Below are 21,621 nucleotides of genomic sequence, written 5' to 3'. Positions count from 1 at the left end.
AGCCCAACAATTAACTTTTAAAATAACTTGATTATATGATTAAAAATAAAATAAATACATCTCTACTACCAATTATCTTCATTAACTGAACACAAACTATAATAAATCTCAGAGAAAGCAAGAGGAAAATCCTCATAGATTTTCAGGTCCACCAGTGTTCCTTATTTATCTAATAGGTAGTGACTCTGCTGAATAAGAAATGAACTTAGAGAATAGCAGATTATTCCACCCAAACTATGTCACTTAGGCATGAGGATTTTTTTGAGCTAAAGACGCTTAAAAAAAAAGCAGATGCAAAAAGTCTATTCTAATCTCCCTGTTTTCTTTCTGAAAACAACAGATTAAAAACTCTCATGTGAAAGATGCCCTCCCTCTCTGTACCAAGATAAAAGAAACAACTCCTTGATGGAGAGTCAAAGCTGAGAGAATTTTATATATACAGACCTTGTTAAAATAATTCTCAGTTTCCTTTAGAATCCTTATACATTTTAGTTACTTTCCCACAATTACCTCTCTGTTTAATCAGGTATAATAATCTTTAGGTTTTACCATTTCTTTGGGTCTTCATTTCCTTATGATGGCTCTCATGTCATCTAAAACATACATTTGTAAGCTTTTCTCCTGTTAATTTGTTTTATGTCGGTTTAATTCTCAGGCCCAGCCAAAAAAAGAATTCCAAGAAAGTAGAGGTAAAATTTTGCCTCCCCTACAGGTTCCACCTTCCTTCACCTTCTCTCCTATTCAATTTGACCCTTCCTCATCAGTCGAGCTTGAGGCAGAATCAGGGGCAACAGCTGCTACTGTGAGCAAATGGAGTCCCCAGCAGCTGATCTACATAGAAGAGGAGGTAATCAGTTGACACAGGATGCAGCAATCAACTAAATGTTCTTTTCCAATTCTGTGTGGGCTATTTAACACTAAAGATTTTTTTTTTTTTTTTTTGGTTCCAGACTGACTAGAGGAACAATAATGATCTAAAAGGGAATAGTCACTTGTGTTTTCCATAAAAATGGAAAGTGTTTGGATCACCCTACATGATAAATACTTGATCTTCATCCTGCTGCAGCATTTTATACTCCTCCTTAAATTTTTTTTTTCTTTCCTTGTCTTTAGAGAGACTCTTTTCTCCTTCATGCTTCTCCTTTGTCTGCATTCATTTCATCCAGTAAATGCTAGTTTTCTCTGGGATTCCAATGTTGGCCCTGTCTAAATAATGTAGATGAACAGCCTGACCCACTATATGTAGACCACAAATAAGGTTTTTCTTTCTTCCTTTCTCTTCAGGCATCCCACTCCAGCCCTCGGAGGGTCTATTCACCACCAGCAATTCAATGACCATCTGCTTCAGAGACCTCCAAATCTGTCTCTAGTCCCAAAAGCTCTACTAAGGTGGTCCAGGTCCATATTGACTTTCTCAATTATCTAAGTCGTGCCATAGTCAACTTCTACCAAACAAAGTTTTTATCCCCATTTCCTTAACCATTTTCCTTCTCCTTTGCTCCTGATAGCTATATAAACAATCACAATTTATTGGCCACTAAAGCTAGAAAGATTAATACCTTCTTAGATTCTCTAATTTCCTCCTCCTTTTTTCACTGTTACTAGTCTATTGCATTCTCCAATTGTTCTCATCCAGAAAAAGGCTTTTAACACTTGTCCCTGCTTCTCTCTCCATTAATTTCAGTGAATCTATCCCATTCCATCAGAATCCTTTCCACATCATCCTACACATCTGCTGTAAAGTCATCTTTTGCTCCTGACTGCCAGTCACAGCACATCTCTAGTTACTGTTCTTGATACATCCATGTCATCACCAGGGCTAGGTTTCCCCTCATTTGGGCAAATTTGCCCTGTCCTGCATCAACACCACTGTTTTTTTCTATTCTTATAGTAACAGATATAATTAATGAATGCGTTTCAGTCTTTCTTCAGTTTTTTATCAGTTTAAGCTAATGTAATTACAGCCCTACTGCACTGTCATTGGCCTATGTATATATACCAGTCTCCCTAGATATGTTAACTCCTTGAGAAAAGGGAAAAAATCCTTGTCGCCTTCTTATACTCAGTGTCTTCCACTAGTGTTTTGCTCATTGAAAGTTCTAGTTATTGTTTTTTAATAAGCTTTATTACAGAAGAATCTAAACTAGGTAAAAAAAAACTCACTTATTTTTGATAATTCCTCCTGATTACTTAATTGTATATCCCATATTACTCACTTTTCAGCCCACATGAGAAGCAATTCAACTTGATGACTATTGAAGAATACTAATTTAATTAATCATATAATTTTGTCTCTTAATTAGAAGATTTGTTAAAAATACTTTCTTGGGTTAATTTTCTGATTTTCTTTTTAATTGATGGGCTTGAGTGAAAAACTCAGTTAAAATACTACCAATTTACTTAATTTTATTAGTTTCTTTAATATGCTAGATATGACAGAACATTTCTTGTGAGGGCTAAAGCATCGAAAGTTAAAAAAGGCATTGCCTCTACCCCCAAGATATTTACAGGGTAGTTCAGACACAGATGTAAATAATTAACATCCAAAGCCAAATGAATCGAGTAATAAATAGAGGTACAATAGTGCTGTCAAAGAGCAAAATAAGAAAAATTAGTTCAAACTGAGAGAACATATTTCATAGTGGAGTTGGCCACTATGGGGAGATTTATGGACTCGGGCTCTAATTCTTGGCCCATTTGTAACAATAATTAGCTCACTTTGGATTCTCTCATTATTTATTCTTTTCTTCCCTCAAATAACAACTCGTTTTCTCCCTCCCCCCTTAATAGCAACTCGTTTTCTTCTGCTTCAACCATTTCATCATTTTATAGAATTACAAAACCTAGTATATCATTTTTATTGGTTATTTCTTGTTTAACTACTGTGACGTTAGGCACTATTAAACACAATCTAGCAGAATATGTAGAACTTCCAAGTTAATTTCTAACAACAATGCAATTGACCTAGCATTTCTGAACTCAGGATCATTTGCAACAGCTGATTGGAGAATCTCAAAAAAATACTTCAGACTTCATTGATCATATTATTGAAACAAATATCAGTTTTCCTTGTGAAATGCTTAAGACAATTAAAAAAAAATAATTGTTTTGAGGTACTTAAACACATCTTAAGTAAATATATATCTGGAAGTAGAAATTAGTTATATATCAACATTCATTCATTTATTGATTATAATTGAAATATTAATGGCCCCATCTCTTTTGTAGACTACCTAAAATTGCTATCCTTTAAAAAAGGGATGTGGAAAAAAAGGATTTCTCTAATACTGATTTATAAAGCAATTAAAATAGTAAATCACTTTATTTTGTATGTTACATTATCAGTATAAGTAGAATGTTTTTAAATGTCTCAAATTAATTACAACTTTTTCTCTACATTGTTGATACCCTCCCAATTCCCACAATATAATTTACAATCTTTTCTTTTATAATCAGTGAACAGAGGGAATTTTATTCTTAGAATAAATTTCTCCTTTGAATAAATTAAAATCTAGAAATTTATCAATTATGCATTTAAAAATGCAGCTACAATCATTGCATTGGATGAGATAGAAATTATGAAAAATATGTTATGCTTTGTGTGTGCAATTACAAATTCTTTTCTTAAGCCTCTGAAATTAAAAAAATATATTCTATGCATCATTAATGTATTTATGTAAAGAAAAGATAAACAAAGTAAAGAAACTTTCTAGGCAACACTCCCCCAAAGCAATACAAAACACACATAACAATTATTCATTAAAGCATTAGCTTCTTGTTAGAGGCAGTGTTGATTAATGGAACTATTGTTTGAATCTCACTTGATAATACTGCATTTAGGGGCAAGATATGTTAGGTCTCTGCCTCAGTCTTCTTAAACATAAATCATGTTTATAATGTTTCCAAAAAGCTTTAAAGAATGTAGCACTTTGTGTAGGTTTTCTAGAAGAGAACTGTAATTAATTAAAGTAGGAATCATGCCATTATACAATAACTCTTGTTATAATTTTTTTTCACTTCCATATATTCTGTGCATTGTTTAATCCACTTTATAAGCTTTGAACAGTATGGAATAGAAAGGGAAAAAAGTACAGCTTACTAATTATTTACTATACCATAGATTAATTCCTTCTATTACTATTAACACCACTGGAAGCACATCAGTTAGTTAGAGAAGAGAACAAGTATTCTCCGTTTTTCCTCTTTACTTTTCCATGGACCAGCAAGAATGAGGAAGCATGAGGAATATTATATACTGCTTCCCCAGGAGGAAAGCAGAATCTGTGGCTTCATTACAAATGAGACACCTTCCTGGTAGCCTCTGCTGGCCTTGTTTTCAACTCACTGAGTTAAGAATGTTTGGCTCTGATGAAAATATGCAACAGTTACTGCATGTTAACTCCGTGCAGACATTATTTTATCTACTGTATACACTCTTATTTGCCCATCATACACACCCCATAAAGTAGGCATTATTATTGGTTTCATTTTAATTTCACTTTACAGATGAGGGAAATGAGTTATGGAGAGGTCATGTTACCTTTCTAATGTCAAAAAAGTAGTAGGTAATGGCATGAAGAATCCAGAGTCTAGGAACTTAGCTATGTGGTATACATCTGGAATGATCTTACCTTCACAAAAGTACAGAAAGGCATCATTGTTCACTGACCCCATTAAACAATTGCCTTAACTTTGCATTGTATTTCATTCAATTCTTTAAAGCTTGTCTAAAGATATTAATGACAATGGTGGGGCAGTTTTATGAACATCATATCTATCACCTCTACAGTTCATTCACTTCCAGCTTTCTGCTTCCTGCCTTTCAAATGAAGCAATAATAGTAGAACTTCCACAGACTTTTACATATATAGTGGAAGATAAAAAAAAAAAAAAAAAGCCATTAGATCCTCTTGATTGTATTGAACTCAGGAAAGGAAAAGCAGGAAATCAGTCATAGGGTAGTTTTAACCTCATATTAAGTAAAAAATATCAAGTTTGTATCCTGATATTCCCACTTTTCATACCACTACCTGGGATTACATTTTCCTAGGATAGCGGTAACATTAAGACCATAAGCAAAGTCATATTTAAAGTGGCAGACACAGAGACAGGAAGGCAGAAATAGAACCCAGCAGGTCTGACCTTTCATACTCCTTCAGCCATAGAAACATTCCAGAGAACATTCCAGAGAAAGATAAAAAGTCCACTATCTATAAATCATTATTCTTCTTATAATCTAAATTTATAAGTCTTTGAGGTTCTACAAATGATTTGAATTGAGGTCATTAGTTATCATTTTTTAAATTAAAATTAAAGATGAACTAAGATAGCCAAAATTTCCTAGCTAAGCTAAAGTTAAACAAAGGAAAATAAATTTTAATGACTCAATCTCCTGCTCGATCCATTTGTCTTAACCCTGGGGAAGAACCATGACCTAGAAAACCAGAATTGAATCATAAAATTAGTTGAAAGAAAGAAGAAAGAGTACCCCTTTCAATTATGGATAATTTTTCATATTCATTTTAAATCAACAACTTGAGATATTCTAAAATAGAAACTATAAAAATCTATAAATTTATGATCTAAATATAGTTTTTATCATACTATAGATGAAAAGGACTGTTGGAAGTGTAAATGATTTTACCTTCTGCATCATAATATGCTCAAAAAATAATCTGAGTGTATGTGTGAGGAAAAAAGCCGAACTGTAACTAGGACAATATGAAGAACAAAAAGAAATGGCAGTGGCTGAGTGGTGTAGGCTATCCATGTAGCCATGCACATTTTAATCCAAGATGAAGTTTACTTTCACCCCATTGCAAACCCAACATTTTCTCTAATATAATAGTTCTCTGAATTATGGCTGTTTTTAGCTGCTTGCCTGTGTAGTCCTACCAAGGTTAAAGCTTGTATAAAGCCACTCATAGGTGAACCCATAGGTGAACCAAGTCAGATTCAATTTATCTCTTTTTCTAGAAAGTCATCAAGTGTTTTCCCAAACAATGGAAAGAGAATAAAAGTTAATATATGCATTTTGATTTTTAAGATTAAACAGAAGTATACAGGTAACTCATTTTATTTGAAGGATGATAGATTTCAACTACAGAGGTTTTCATTACAAAAATAATAAATAATGTAATAGTTACAGAGAAATGTCCTAGTCCAGATATTCATGAACTCATAGTTTGCTGGAACTGTATGGGACTCCAGGGACCATATACTGTCAACTCTGATTTTATGGATGAGCCAATAAGAGACTGAAAAAGTGAAAGAATATATGTAGGGTCAGAAACTTGACAGGAACTAAAATGAAAATTTCCTAATCACAAAGCTATCCTGCTGTCATTACATTACCTTCTTTAATTCACTTCTTCAGGAGCATCATTACTGTAATACCTTGGTCTCAGCTCTTGGAAACTACTTTGCTAAACTCTTCAAAAGTTCCTAGCAAGAAGGAACAGGTTTGAAGTACTCTTACATGTCCAAGTCAATGTAATAGTAAAAATACTCATATGTGTTTGTGTGTGTATGTATAGATAAAATCCTGGTAATCAAATCAATATTCTACTGATATAGAACTAGAAAGACAACTTACTGGAACAGAATAAAGAATCCAAAAATAATTTCAATACATCAAAATTACATCTAAACTACAAAACAACCGTCATTAAAAACAGCCTATAGTCTACGGCCATGCTACTCTGAACAAACCCAATCCCGTCTGATCTCAGAAGATAAACAGGGTCGGGCCTGGATAGTACTTGGATGGGAGACCACCTAAGAAGACGAGGTGCTGTAGGCATAAAACATAAGTAAAATAAGGGATTGTAAACTGACAAGTTCCTTGCAATATGTGAGGTCAACTATGGGTTGCCTTGCCTAAAAAATAAAAAAAGAAAAAAGAAAACTGCCTGAAGTCTAGCTAAACAGAGTCCACTAACCAAAGATATACAGAAGAAGCCACACTGAGACTGGTAGGAGGGGCAGAAACACTGAATAGAATGGTCCCACACCCACATGTGGCAGTTAAAAATCAGAAGAAATATCTTGGCTGCAGAGATTTCCCCTGAGGAGCTCGGGGTCTAAGCCCAGTGGTTTTTCTACAAAAAAGGCCTGTCTTGGCTCATGCTGCAGACTTTAATAAAATCACTTTGTAGTTTCTACCAGTTGGCCCCCAGGAAGGGCACAGGCAGCAGCTAAACTTGGCCTGCAATATAGCTTCTCTCAAAGGGGTGCAGCTTCAGGCCACACCAGAGCAGCACCTCCACAAATGACACACCTAAATGGTAAACTCAGCAGGTATCAGAGCACCACTAAAGTAAATCCTGTTCCATAAAGTCAGCCCTTGCACAATAGCTATAGTTGCAGCCAGTCCTCACAACTAATCAGCCAGATGATCAATTCATTCCACTGATGTACAAACAGCAATCAAGGCTCAATAACAATAGAGGAAACACACAACCCATACAAGGGACACACCTGGAGCACCTGGCTCAGGTGACCAGGGAGACTATGCCACTGGCCCCACAAGACAACTATTATGTAAGGACACTCTACTAAGCCCTGCCTAAAGCATAGAAACGCAGAGAGGCAACCAAATTTGGGAGACAAATAAACGTGTTTCAAATGAAAGAACAGAGTAAAGCTCCAGAAAAAAAACTAAACAAAATGGAGACAAGCAATCTACCAGATGCACAGTTCAAAACACTAATTACAAGGATACTCAATAATCCTAGAGGAAGAGTAGATGAACTCACTGAGAACTTTAATGAAGAGACAGAAAACATAAAAATAGAGATAGAAAGCATAAAAAAGAACCAGTCAGAAATGAAGAATACAATAATAGAAATGAAGACTACATTAGAAGGAATCAACAGTAGATTAGATGAAGCAGAGAATCAAATCAGCAATTTAGAAGATAAGGTAACAGAAAACACCTGATCAGAACAGCAACAGTTTAGGGGGCCTCTGAGACAACACCAAGTGTACCAATATTTGCATCACAGGGGTACCAGATGGAGAAGAGCGAGAGCGAGGAACTGAAAATCTATTTCAAGAAATAACGATGGAAAATTTCCCAAACCCTTGAAGCACAGAGTTCCAAACAAGATGAAGCAAAGAAACCCACACCAGATACATCATAATTAAAATGTCAAAGATTAAAGACAAAAAGAGAACCTCAAAAGCAGCAAGAGAAAAGCAATTAGTGACCTACAAGAGATTTCCTATAAGACTGTCCGTTGATTTCTCAACAGAAACTTTGCAGGCCTGTAGGGACTGGCACAAAATATTTAAAGTGAAAGAAAGCAAGGACCTATAGTCAAGACTACTGTACCCAGCAAAACTATTATTTAGAATCAAAGGGCAGATAAAGAACTTCACAGACAAGAAAAAGCCAAGAGTTCATCACCACCAAGCCATTATTATATGAAATGTTAGAGGGACTTCTTTAAGTAGAAGAAAAAGAAAAAGATAAAATATGAATAACAAAGTGGCAATAACTACATATCTATTAACAATTATTTTAAATGTAAATGGATTAAATGCTCCAATCAAAAGATAGGATGGCTGAATGGATAAGAAGACAAGACCTTTATCTATGCTGCCTATAAGAAACACACTTCAGATCAAAAGACACACACAGACTGAAAGTAAAGGGATGGATAAAAATATTTTATAAAAATAAAAACAAACAAACAAAAAAGCTGGGGTAGCAATACTTATACCAGACAAAATAGACTTTAAAACAAGGCTATAACAAGAGATGAAGAATGACCCAGTAATTTCACTTCTTGGTATTTGCTGGAGACACCCAAAACACTACTTTAAAGAGACATATGCATCCATATATTTGGTTGTAGCATTATTTACAATAGCCAAATATGGAAATGACATGTGTCCATCAATGGATGAATGGATAAAGAAGGAATATTACTCAGCCATAAAAGAGAATGAAATCTTGCCATCCGCAACAACATTGATGGACCTGTAGGGTATCATGCCAAATGAAATAAGTCAGACAGAGAAAGATAAATACCACATAATTTTACTTATAAGTGGAATCTAAAACAGACAAACAAAAAACAAAATAAATGAACAAAAAAGCAGAATCAAATTAATAGATACAGAGAACATTTTGATGGATGCCAGATGGAAGAGAAGTTGGGAGATGGGTGAAAAAGGGAAAGGGATTAAGAAGTAGAAATTGGTACTTACAAAATAGTCACAAGGATGTAAAGTATCTCATAGGGGATATAGTCAATAATATTGTAATACTTATGTATGGTGTCAGATGAGTACTAGATTTATCAGGGTGATCACTTTGTAAGTTATAGTAACATCTAATCACTATGTTGTACACCTGAAACTAATATAATATTGCATATCAACTGTAATTGAAAAATAAAAAATATATATTAAAAATAGTTCTCAAAATATATGGTAATTTAATACATTTCACAGATAGCATTTTAATTGAGGGGAAAAGATAAAATTATGGCACCACTGGCCATAACCTATAGAAAAAAAATATATGTTGTTCCCTATACCTGTTAGGATTGCTTTCAGCTTTAAGGAACAAAAGCCTCATGATACAGTAGCTTACACATATGGTAGGTTATTTTTTCACATGTCTACTGGAATGTAATTCGACCCATTCCAGCTGCTCAAAGACACGGTCCCCTTTCTACCTTTTTGCTCCACCATCATTAGTGTGTAGTTTTTATTTCCATCATTGCAAGATGGCTGCAGAAACTGAAGGCATAACATTTCAGGCAAGAAAGAAGAGCAAATGGGTGAAGGGAAAATGGGGCTTCCTGGGCTTTTGTTTGTTTGTATTTAACAGGGTTTTGTTTTTACTCAGAAAAAGATGCCTCCCCCAGGGACTTTTTTCTATAGCCCAACTAGGGTTATATGGCCTCCAAACTGCAAAGGAGCCTGAGATATGAGGTATTAGCTTCTAGCCTTGATAACAGAGAAATCACAGGAGGACAGGATTTGGGGCACTGTCGTAGAATACGCCAACCCACAGAATCTGCCATATAAAAAAAAAATGTAGTTTCATTAAAGAATTAAAAGTAAATTTAAATAAAAGTTTTTTTTAAATAGAATGGAAAAAAAGGAGACTACATATCTTTCAAGGAGCTGGGGAGACATTCTTAAACAAGACTGGAAAATAAAAGAAAGATACCTATTTAACAATAAAATTTTTAATTTTAAAAAAGCATAGAGTTAATAAAGAAACATAAAATTAAAAATAGTCTATTATTTAGTTGGCAAACATAGACACACACACACACATGCACGCACACATACACACACATACCCAGCACAAAGAATCCTTACAAATTTAGAAAAGAGATGAAAAGTTCAAATGGGTAGCTGGGTAATTCATAGAAGAGTAAATTGAAAGAGAAAAAAAAAACCATATAAAAAGATGCTCAACTTCCCTACTTGTTAGCAAAACGCAAATTAGATTAACAATAAAATAACACTTTATACTTATTAGACCCACAAACATTTCTAAACAGAGAGAGAGAGAGCTCCCAACAGAAGTGTACTCTTTTTCTTGGTGCTGCAAATGTCAAGTTTTATATCTTTTTTAGAAAGCAATCTGGAAGCATTTTTTAAAATCTAAACTGAATACACTCTTGACCTTAGTAATTACATTTCTGGAAACCTATCCCTTAAAAATAAGTGTTTATACATAACAGTATAACTAAAAAATATTAACTGCAATATTATTTTGGAGGGAAAACACAGGCACAAGTTTAATACTAATCAGTAGGAAAACATTTGGCTAAATTATGTTATAGTCACATTATAAAATATCATGTAGCCCAATAAAAGAAAATATTAAAATTTTACCAATTGATTTGAAGAATTTCCAATAGTTTTTGAGTGAGGGGAAAAAAAGCACAGAAAAAAATATATGATCATCCAATTTTGGACAACAAAAACAAGTATATATGTGCATTCAGTTACATAATGAATAGACTTTTGTGTGTGCACATGTGTATGTCTTTATATATAGTTATATAAACATGCAGAAAATATGTAAGAGATTATTAACAGTTGTAACAGGATTGAGGGGGTTATATGGGTGGAGGGTGGGTGGAGATGGGAGGTAGTTAACCAAGCAAAAAATAATTGAAAAATACCACTAATAATAACAATATAACAGCAGAAATGATCTGCTGCTAATTGTGCATTTATGTAAAATTATATTTGCTTATACCCAATATTTTTTAATACATTTAAATTAAAATAGCAACATGATTATTTTGGTATAGGATAATGGTTGTGACAATGCCCTGAATACCATATGTGGTTCCAGACAAATGTCACAGACATAAACTATCAAGAAAAAAATGAAAAAGTATCCTGAAAGAGTAACTCAAATCATCAGTGAGTAGAGAAGCCTCAATCCTTCTAGAATGCAAGGAAAATATGAATTAAGATGGACTAAGCTCCTCCTTTTCTCTTCAACAAACTCTACTCACACTTCATATTCAATGGATAACTTTACCAACTACTCTAGAGAGAAAAATAACATATAGAAAGATTAGTGGACTGAAATTTTTTAACTTTTCACTCTCATGTCTATAAACTTATATATCTATTTCCACACATTCCTCCTTTCCTCCATATAATAGATAAGACCTCATCCTAAACTCTAGAATTCCACATATACCTGTCTTTCTCAAAAAAAATGCCCTCTATTTATTGTCTCTTCTTGTTCTCTCACATTTTCAACTTATCCCTCTTTGGGCTGTTTATTGTTGTTGTTTTAATTAGTACTTAAATATAAATCGTTTTAAAAAACTTATCCCAGGTCATAATTGGAAAATGTAGAAAATAAGTCTGTAACATTTTGCATATCTGAAAACAAGAAATCATCAAAGGCTACTGAAGGCTTGTCAAAATAACTCAGTAACTTTCAGAGTTTTCCATGGTCCAAACATGGTACAATTTCAGCATCAATAATAATAATAGCTGTAATGGGTAGAAACTTGTTAACAATTTTGAATTCTTGTGCTCATAATGATCAATTCTGAAAAACAAAAATTAAAAATGCTCTGGTTACCTTGAAGGATGTCAGATAATTAACTCATAATTTAAAAACTGGTTAATGAAGGAAACTAATCAAACATTTATCCTTTTTATATAAATTGTACCTCAGAATAACCAAATAGTTAATGAAGGAAAGTCTCTCTTTGTTGGCTTATTCCAGCTAATGAATGAAAAGGAAATATAGAATTGAAAAATTATGTTTTGCAACTCTTAATAAATTAGCAGATGTAGGCAATAATTCTAAATGGCTTTTAATTTCACAATAAGAGACAATCAGACATTCTGTGCCTTCAGATGAAAGAAAAAAAAAAAAACTACATATTAAGCAATCTTCAAAACAAACTTAAACTGTAATATGATCAAGATCTAAGTACCAGTTTACCAAAAATACAGGGGATAGAACATGTTATATAGCACTGTTCAACAACCGACAAAATCCAAACCGTGAAAAATTCTGCAGGACAAATGATCCAGTTCCTTTCTTGAATCAATAGCAAAGGGGGAAAAAAAGAAAAGAAAAGGAAATGCACTTAGGAAATAATCAACCAGGAAAAATAAAGTAAGGGTGATTTGTTAGCCTACAGGTGACTGCAAAGAATCCCAGCAGAAGCAGTCAGTCTCTTCTGGATGTGGATTATAATGAAAGTAATAGTGTCTAAAGTAACCTGGGTGGAAATAGATGGCACTCCTGTTTAAAATCCACCAAGGAAGATTCGACATGCAATTTGTTTGAAAGCACTTTGACTCTATAGAGATACATCTCTTACTAAAGGCCAAATTAATCAGGGAGGAGAAACTATTTGCTAGGCTATGCCAGTGAGGGTTTCTATCTAAGATATATTTTCAGAACTTTTCCAGGAAGAAATTTATATATTTCTCTTCTAGGTTTTTTAAAAAATGTGTCAGATATTTCTACTCCATTTTTCACCATCCTAGTCTTATATCTTCTTGCTTACAAACAGTGTAATTCAATCCCCATTTTTTTTTTCCATCACAAGCCCTACTTCTATCTACAAACCTATTGATTCATAGTCCTTTTTCTATTCCAGTCCCAAGATCCTTTCCTACTCTGACTTCCAAATTCTAACATTATTCTCTCATTATTCTTTGGATATAATTATTTTAGAGTCCTCTTTCTGGGGTCCCAGTCAAACATGGACAGAAAGAAAGCACACAAAATTAAATGTCTTGCTTACGGTTAACTTTTTTACTATGGTTGTCTTTTCATTATTTTTAAGAATGCAAAATAATTACAAGCGGCATTAAATTGTAAGATACACATAGTTACAAAAGTGTGGAAGGGATGAGAGTGAGCAGGTGAGACAGCTGAGAATGTGCAGGTTCAAGTCCTTCTTCAGGATGAAACAGTTAAGCCTATGCTTCCTCCTTATCTGGCGCATACAAACAAGTATTTTGTGAAAAAGAAAAATTATTGTTGATAAGGAATACTTTTGTTTTGTTTTTTCTTTTCCCTTTTCTTTCTTTTTTTCTTTTTTTTTTTTTTTGGTCCGAGGAATAAAGTTGTCCCCTGCTAAGAAATGGATCAGATGTGTAATACATCTTGTGGCTCAAGAAGATAACCAGCAATGACCTGTTTAAAATACTACCTTGTTACTTCCTTCTGGTTCTGCTTCAGGCCTCTGCTTGACACCATTTCAACACATTCCAGAGGTTGTGTTGGTTGGCTCAAGGGCCAGAGGAAGCTGAGATGAATTCATTTTTGAGAGGGTCACTTTTCTCAAGCTGAATATGAAAAACAATTTAACTTCAGCTTATTTACACTTAACATCATAGCACAGAAAGCAAATTGTGAATAATTTGAAAACTTCTAATTTAGAAATCAAGGTCAGAATACCATGTTTTATAACCAAAAGTTATAAAATTCATGATGTAGGTAGAAATTGTTTTTTATATTAATTAAAAGGAAATAGAGTAACAACAATTTTATAGTATGTTATCATAGCACAGATTTTCATGCAATAACCTTGAAACCTATGAGGTGAAATAAACATATTAGATATACATCTATAGTAAAAATTAAAGATTTGCCAAAGGAAAGTAATTTCCTTGGCTTCATATGCTATTTAATAGTTTTCCCTTTATGTACATTCTCATTAAATGCTTTTGCCTTGCTGGTTTCTGACCCTGGAAGATTGGCTAGTATTAAAACAAATTTACAGTTTTGTTTTATTACTGAAACAAATTTTTATTAGAGTGCCCTTTCCCTTTCAAATTTCTGATTTTCAAAGGCTCAATATCCTTTGAGCATAAAGGACATTTTTCTCATATTAAATATTGATTCCTAGCTAAAGAAAGAGCAAGGTGTAATAGAATCACAAAGGATGGAAATTACAAAGAATTAGTTTAGCATTTCAAGAAACAGAAACACATCTGACATACTGTGTAATCATTGCCATCAAGGGCACTAAATAATCTTCATTTTATATCCATGGTGACATACTTGATTTATACTTCTGATTCTGTGTGAGTCCAATTAATGATTTCTATTGGAGACATTTTTACATTTTAAAATTAATGATATAAAAGTCATAATTTATGTTTTAATTAATATAAAGAATGTATTTATGCATATAACATGATATTCTGCTTTCTTGTGAAATTTTTGTCTCCCTGAAATTTCTGAGCACCTCAGACGTATAACGATCATAAATAAGGGTCCTGTAGCAATTCATGGTCTAAAAAGTATTTTATTTACCCTTCATAACAACAGCAGCAATGTTGTCAACTCTTGTGGATGTTCATTTTAATGGGAGTCTGTCAACTTAAAACTCACTCTTATTGTATGTACTATTAAAACAATAAAACCGTCAATTAATGACAATTAACTATACACACTCCTGCTCTATATCCATGTTGTTCTGCATACACAACTTTGCAATTTAATGACAAATCATAGTACAATTTTTTGAAAACATTTTAAATGTCATATTCAATCAATAGCACATAAAACCCAATTTTTATCACTTTAGTGATGAAAATATAAATAGCACTTGACTAAAGGTGTGTATGCACACTCCGATAACTGCACTATAATTGCACTTGCCTGATGGTAACTGTTAGATATATCCTGATTTCAGAAATGCTCAAATGTGAGCTTCTTAGAATCAATGAATTTTGGTATATATTAATTAAAAATTCCTATATAATAAGAATAAAACAAAAACTGCTATTCAGCATCCATTAACTCTAACACAGTAACTACTGATACTGCATTTGACCTTTCAGATTTTATTCAAAGCAAAATCTCAACCCTGACTTCCAGATAACTATTTTTATACACAGTTGGATATAACTACTCAGATATTATCCAGGCACCTCAGATTTAAAGGGTCCCAAAGTAAACTCACTGCCTTCCAAATCACCTCTCATTTATCTTCCAACTTGGTTAATGATATCACCTCTGCACACTTGCTTCTATTAGAAACTTTGGAAATAACAGTTTATAACTTTCACCATTACTATCAACATTTTATGAATGCTCAAGTCTTAAATATTCTATCTCCAAGAGAAACTTTTTAACTCTGCCCCTCCATCACTGTTCATAAAGTCATTGCATAAATTCATTTCACATGAAGTGTTACTACAATTGGTGTATTATTCAATTTTAAGGCATATTCTCCACACATTGGTATTTTTGAAATATGTATGTTTAAAGCAATTTTTGCCCCCTTTATTCAAGAAGATGAATTAAAACAATATTGCATTTTACAGTAAGTCTTAGAACTCTAGAAACATAACTGTGATAGTTAATTTTATGTGTCAACTTGACTGGGCTAGGGGGTGCCCAGATAGCTGGTAAAACATTATTTCTGGTTGTGTCTGTGAGAGTGTTTTCAGAAGAGATTAGCCCTTCAATTCCAGAACTAAGTAAAGCAAGTGGCCCTCTCCAATGTGGACAGGCATTGTCCAACTCATTAAGGGCTAGACTAAAACAAAATGGCAGAAGAAAGGTAAATTCTCTCTTTCTCTCAGCTGATATATTCATCTTCTGCTTTCAGACACATGATATGAGGCAAAACTGAAGAAAAAGGTTTAATTCAATAAGTGTGTAGATGCTAAAAAAATCACAGCTAATTACCTAATGCAAAAACTTAAATCTTTTTTTTTCCCTGTTTTGCTTCTTAGCATTGTAAAATATTTTTATCTTGTTTAATGTCCTTAAACTTAAATTCTATCTTTCTGATTATTTATATCATCACTCCTGCTTTTTGTTTACATGAACTGGTGTCCTTTTATTCATTCTGCTTTAACATTTAAAACTAAATGTCATTTTAAGTGTGTGTGTGTGTATGTGTGTGTGTATGTGTGCATGTGTACATACACATCATGTAAAAACCTTAGAATCACACTTTTCTTTTCAAAACAGTATAACAACACTTCTTTCATATTAGTTGTAATATACGTGTGCATGGTTTTATTCCTTCCTTCTTACTCTTATTTTCCAGTTTACTTATATTACTTTTTAAATTAGAAACTGATGACTCCACTATTTTATAAACAAGATACCTATGATTTCCTGCACTGAAAATTACTGTTTTCTCCTCAATCATAATGCAGAATGATTCCCATTCCCCTTTGCTTTTTTCCCAGTAAAATTAAAAGTTTAGATTACTATATTCTACCGTCTTTTCCTTTGCCCCACTCCGAGTTAAGAACCCTGAAACACTTTTACTTCTTTCCTCCCCACACATATTCCTTACATTACTAGTTTTTTACTGGGATAATTTAGTACTTACTAGAATTCTTCTCTTCTATTTAAACAGTTCTTATTTGGCATTCATATCACACATTCCAGGTAAATTTATTGTTATCTGCAAATTATGTCACAAGGTTCATTTCACAAGATTATTTACTTTTCTCTTTATCTTTCCCTAAGTTACTTTTACTTACTTAAGTAGTCATTTCACATGTATTTTCTGTACATGGAAAATGTAGATAATACAGTCTCGGATTTCTTGCACATTTTTATTATCTTTCCCTTTTATAGAACAGATAAGTGATATCTTGGCTGAATATAGGACTTCTGGATTACAGTCTTTTTTCTCAGCTGTCTTCCAATTTATTCCACTATTTAGGATTCTGATTGCAAATAAGATATTTTTCTCTTTGCAAGTACTTGCATTTTTTTTCTTGAAATGTATAAATTTTCTCATTGTCCTTTGAATCCATGTCCAGATGTCCAGTTCATGTGTCAGGCTATGTCCAGATTCATGTAGTTTTTTTGTTTTTTTTTATCACCCAGATTAAAACTTGGTGACGCTTTTAAATTTTATACTCGGATCTCTTCTCAGGGATGTGTCCCTCTAATTGCTTAATTACTGACTCTCCTTTATCCTTTTTTTCTTTTTTTCAATATGCATCACCTATTTTACTCATATTAATCTTCTGGAATTGATCTTCTGAGTATTTTATCTTTTTATTTATGATTTATTTCCCTTTATCTTGCAACACTGTGCTAGAAGCTATATTTTGCACATGAACTTCTCCTAGTGGCTATCTTCTATAATTAATCTACTAAATTTTATATTTAAAAAAACATGATTTTAAACCACAAACTGTTTTATTTTGCATTACATTTGGTTCTTTTTATGTGATCTCATTTTTCTTTTTATTTTCATGTTTGGCTCCTTCCTCTGGCAGGTTTATTTGATTGTTTTTACGTTCTAGTTGTTTATTCTGGACCGCCTCATCTTGAAAGGTGGATCAGTTTAGGTGGATTTTGGATTTTTTTTCCCCCATGTGTCAATTGGGTTTATATCTGATAGTCAGAGTACCCTTTAAAATGTAGAACAATGCAGGTGGAGAAAGGCAATGTGCTCTCTAGTTTCGTGCACTATTATTTCTATTGAGGTCTGTCTGCTTTTGTGTTTTACACTCCCCAAGCCTGTAAGGCAGAGAGGACTCATCCCACTTGTTCAGTTTCTCACTAGCCATTTATGCATCATGGACAATGGCACTCACATCCAGGCCATTATCAAACAACTCTTCTTTCCCACACATAGATCCAAATGACAAAACTTTCCTATGATCAAACTTATCGGTCCTTGCCTTTAGACTCTGCATCCGTCCAACGAATTTTTCAGCACACAGGAGAACAGTCCCTGAAACAGTTCAACGGGAGTGTGGGGGGAAATCTAAACATTTCAGCCAGAAGCTCTCTATAGCTCGTAGGCTCAGGTGCTCAAGTTGCTTGGCATCGAAGGTAGAAGAAAAGAGAATCCTGTTCAGATTGCTACTCCAGTTTCAATCACCATGGAAAATAAAAAGTCCAAAGCCCATGGTGATATTCTTTTAAAACCATTCTGGGCTTCCTATGTACAGAATTGTAATTCAAACCATTAGACAAAAGTCACACCCACAAATTGTTTCTAAGACATGTCCTTCTGTATCTTGGGTTGCGTGTGTGCCTGCTGTGGGAAAATGCCCCTAAGATTCTCAGAAACACAATGAGGCATGTGCTAAATATTATTAATGACCCTACTGTTTACCTGGAGACACAACCTTAAATCTTTCTGAGGTCCTGACAAAGAGTATCACAGCCATACTTTGCCCTGAGGCCATTTCTCTTTGAGAGCATTTTGCTGGCTGGTAAAACTGTTTTGAACTCTCTGTATTTCCTCTCAGTTCTGCTGGAAAACTAAACATTTCATTTTTAGTCCATCTGGCTCTTTTCATATTTTATCATAGCCAGTTGTCAATTTTAAAATTCTACCCGGAAACCTCGTTAGCAAGACCCCGAGATGATTAGTTAACATTTTCTATTTCCCTTTTTATTGCAGGTAAGAGTTTTATCGTTTTGCCAGTACATGATTTTTCCTTATCCTAAAAATAACAGTTTTCTCACTGTCCAAATTTTCATCTAACTTCTTTTGAAGCCCTTACATCTTTCTCTAATAATCACCTGTAGCTCTTCAGATTTTCCTGTCACTGGTTCTTAAACCAATGTGATATACTTCAATTTTGTGTTATATCAGCAGTCCACTTTTATGGTAGCATACGAAATTCTGTTCCAGTTATCTATTAATATATAACAAACTCCTTTGAACTTAGTGACTTAACTTAGAAACAATCTTTTTTTTTTTTCTCACAAAACTGCAATTTGGCAGAGCTCAATGAGGAGGATTTGCATCAGCTACATGTGATACAGCAGGGCTGACTCCAAATTTCCTGGGAGCTAGGACAACTTGGGGCTTCTTGAGAATCTCACTCTGTTCATGTGGTCTAAAAGCCTCTCTCTGAAATCTCTCCACATGAATTTTCCAGCCTGCCACTTAGTGTGGTTTAACTCCTTCCATGGCTGCTCAGGGCTCCAAGGATAAGTATTACAAGAGACCAAGCAGGAACCCCCCACATGAATACGTATAAATACTTTCTGTTCTCCAAACTACTTCCACAAATCACTTATTTTTTTCTACTGATCTTTGTTAGACCTTCTTGAATTTTTCCCGTTAGAGAATACAGGGTCAAATGCATAAGGCAAGAATTTCTAATGACATATTTTCAATTCCCTTTTAACACAACTATAAAAATGATCTTTTTCAAAAATAAGTACTTCACAAATTGAATAGAAATGTTCTTATCTATTTTTGATAACATTTACCTTTTCGTATACATTTCTTGATAAAAGGAAAAGGTAAACTTCAAAGAATAAGAGAGACACGGGTCGCTTTTGAGATTTTATTCTATCTCTATCTCCAGTACCAGAAATTCCCAGTTCATATTTAGCTTCCCAGTACACACAGGCATGTAAATTTAATGTATGTCTCAGTTATAAATCTTGCCATGGTGTCTTGCAAGTGATAACAAAACAATGAGTATTTGTTAAATAATTACCTAATCTCATCTGTCGCATGAATTTTCCAGCCTGCCACTTAGTGTGGTTTAACTCCTTCCATGGCTGTTCAGGGCTCCAAGGATAAGTATTACAAGAGACCAAGCAGGAAGTCCTTGTATAAAGCATCCTTTGTTACACAGAGCCTTCTCTAATTCGGTAAGAAAAGGGGATTCCACAAGGGCATACATAACAGGAGACAAGGATTATTGGGAGTGAGGGTTAACCTAGAGGCTAACTACAACAATCAACGACACCCTACAAGTTTTTAATTTAGCAGTAATTACACAGTATTATAAATATTCACTATTTACTTCCTCTTCTATGCCAATAACCATTAAAGAGACTATGCCTTTTTATTTAAATGGCCATAGTTACAGTTTACATTGATTATTCAGGTGTCATTGGTTGTTGTAGTTTACCAAAGCTCCAAATGAGTTTTATCAGTTCCTCACAGTCTCACTGTGTCCTAATTACCCATCAATACCAGCAATGATATTTATTAATAAGGTCATATGTTCCTGATAGTGCTATTAAACACAGGCAGAAATCCAAACAGTTAGGGTTTATAATTCATTATAAGAATTACAGGGTTTAATGCAAACAATGAAGCAAGATCTATTTGCTTTAAAAATCTACTTGATTTACTAATATTTAATGTGATTAGACTTAAGGACAATTTAATAAATGAAAATCATTCTCATGGCTAAAATAATACCTTTATAGCAGTATTTCCTCAAGTGTTTCATAGTACACTGCCTCTGCCATCGCTCATTGATAGTAAGACCTCACAACTGATAATATCACTTTCCTAACTGTAGAAGTAATGCACAAAGTAAGCAACAAAAGTCTCAATTCAAGCTTCAGATGAAAAGAATCAGTGTTTCAATTCCAGTTAGGATATAGAAAATTGCCAAATGTCACTGCTCTTTCTATAACAACCTAAAACCATCAGATAATTATAAAAATGTAATTTGTATTAAAGTCATTGAAAAGAATGTTGAGCACAGAACAGTGGCACTTTTATTCCTGGAGTTAATTACTTATTCTGGGTATTAGCGTTTGGAGGAGGTTAAGAGACCTTACCATAATAAAGAAAAATGAGCTGATTTTTAAAAACAGTGTGAAATGGCATGATAAATTGAAATTGAAGAACCCCCAAACATAAAGTTGATTCTCCAATAGCATGAGAAAATGAAGACTGTACTGAAAAAGAGATAAATATATCTTAGTTTTATAATGCTAAATATCTAAAGCATTGCTAGTTAAAGGGTACTGATGCCATCTTAAAAACATTTAATATTTCAGATGAACCAAACTAAATAAAGCTGCGGCCCAAGTCCAACATGGTTAAATTCTAATTTAATCAAAGAAATCATCTCTTCACCTTGGACAATCTAACAGTGGAAAAGGTGAGCACTTTATGGGAAAAGTATTATCCAGTTTCATCTCTAATAATGTTATACACAATGTTTGATATAAAATAAAAAATTAGGATGGATGTGAAGCAGAAATATATATTTCCTATAATCAGGGAACAAAGCAATCAATAGAAGCAGACAAACAAATGACCCAGGTGTCCAAAACAGCAGATGAGGACTTTTAAAATAATCATTATAAATAAGTTAAAAAAATTAAGAGAAAAAGACAAAGTGAGAGAGGAAGGATTTAGAAAAAAAGAAAAGACAAAATGAGAG

General features: G+C 33.6%; 1 pseudogene; it reads left to right on the top strand.

Moving 5' to 3' along the window:
• The first annotated feature begins 6,683 nt into the window (after positions 1–6,683).
• On the top strand, positions 6,684–6,802 carry LOC112474813 (annotated as a pseudogene).
• Positions 6,803–21,621: the final 14,819 nt, after the last annotated feature.

This window comes from Pteropus alecto, unplaced genomic scaffold, assembly GCF_000325575.1.
Source record: "Pteropus alecto unplaced genomic scaffold, ASM32557v1 scaffold7, whole genome shotgun sequence".
In the NCBI taxonomy this organism is placed as follows: Eukaryota; Metazoa; Chordata; class Mammalia; order Chiroptera; family Pteropodidae; genus Pteropus; species Pteropus alecto.
Note: the sequence above shows the minus strand (reverse complement) of the source record. Positions and strands in the feature narration are given on the sequence as shown.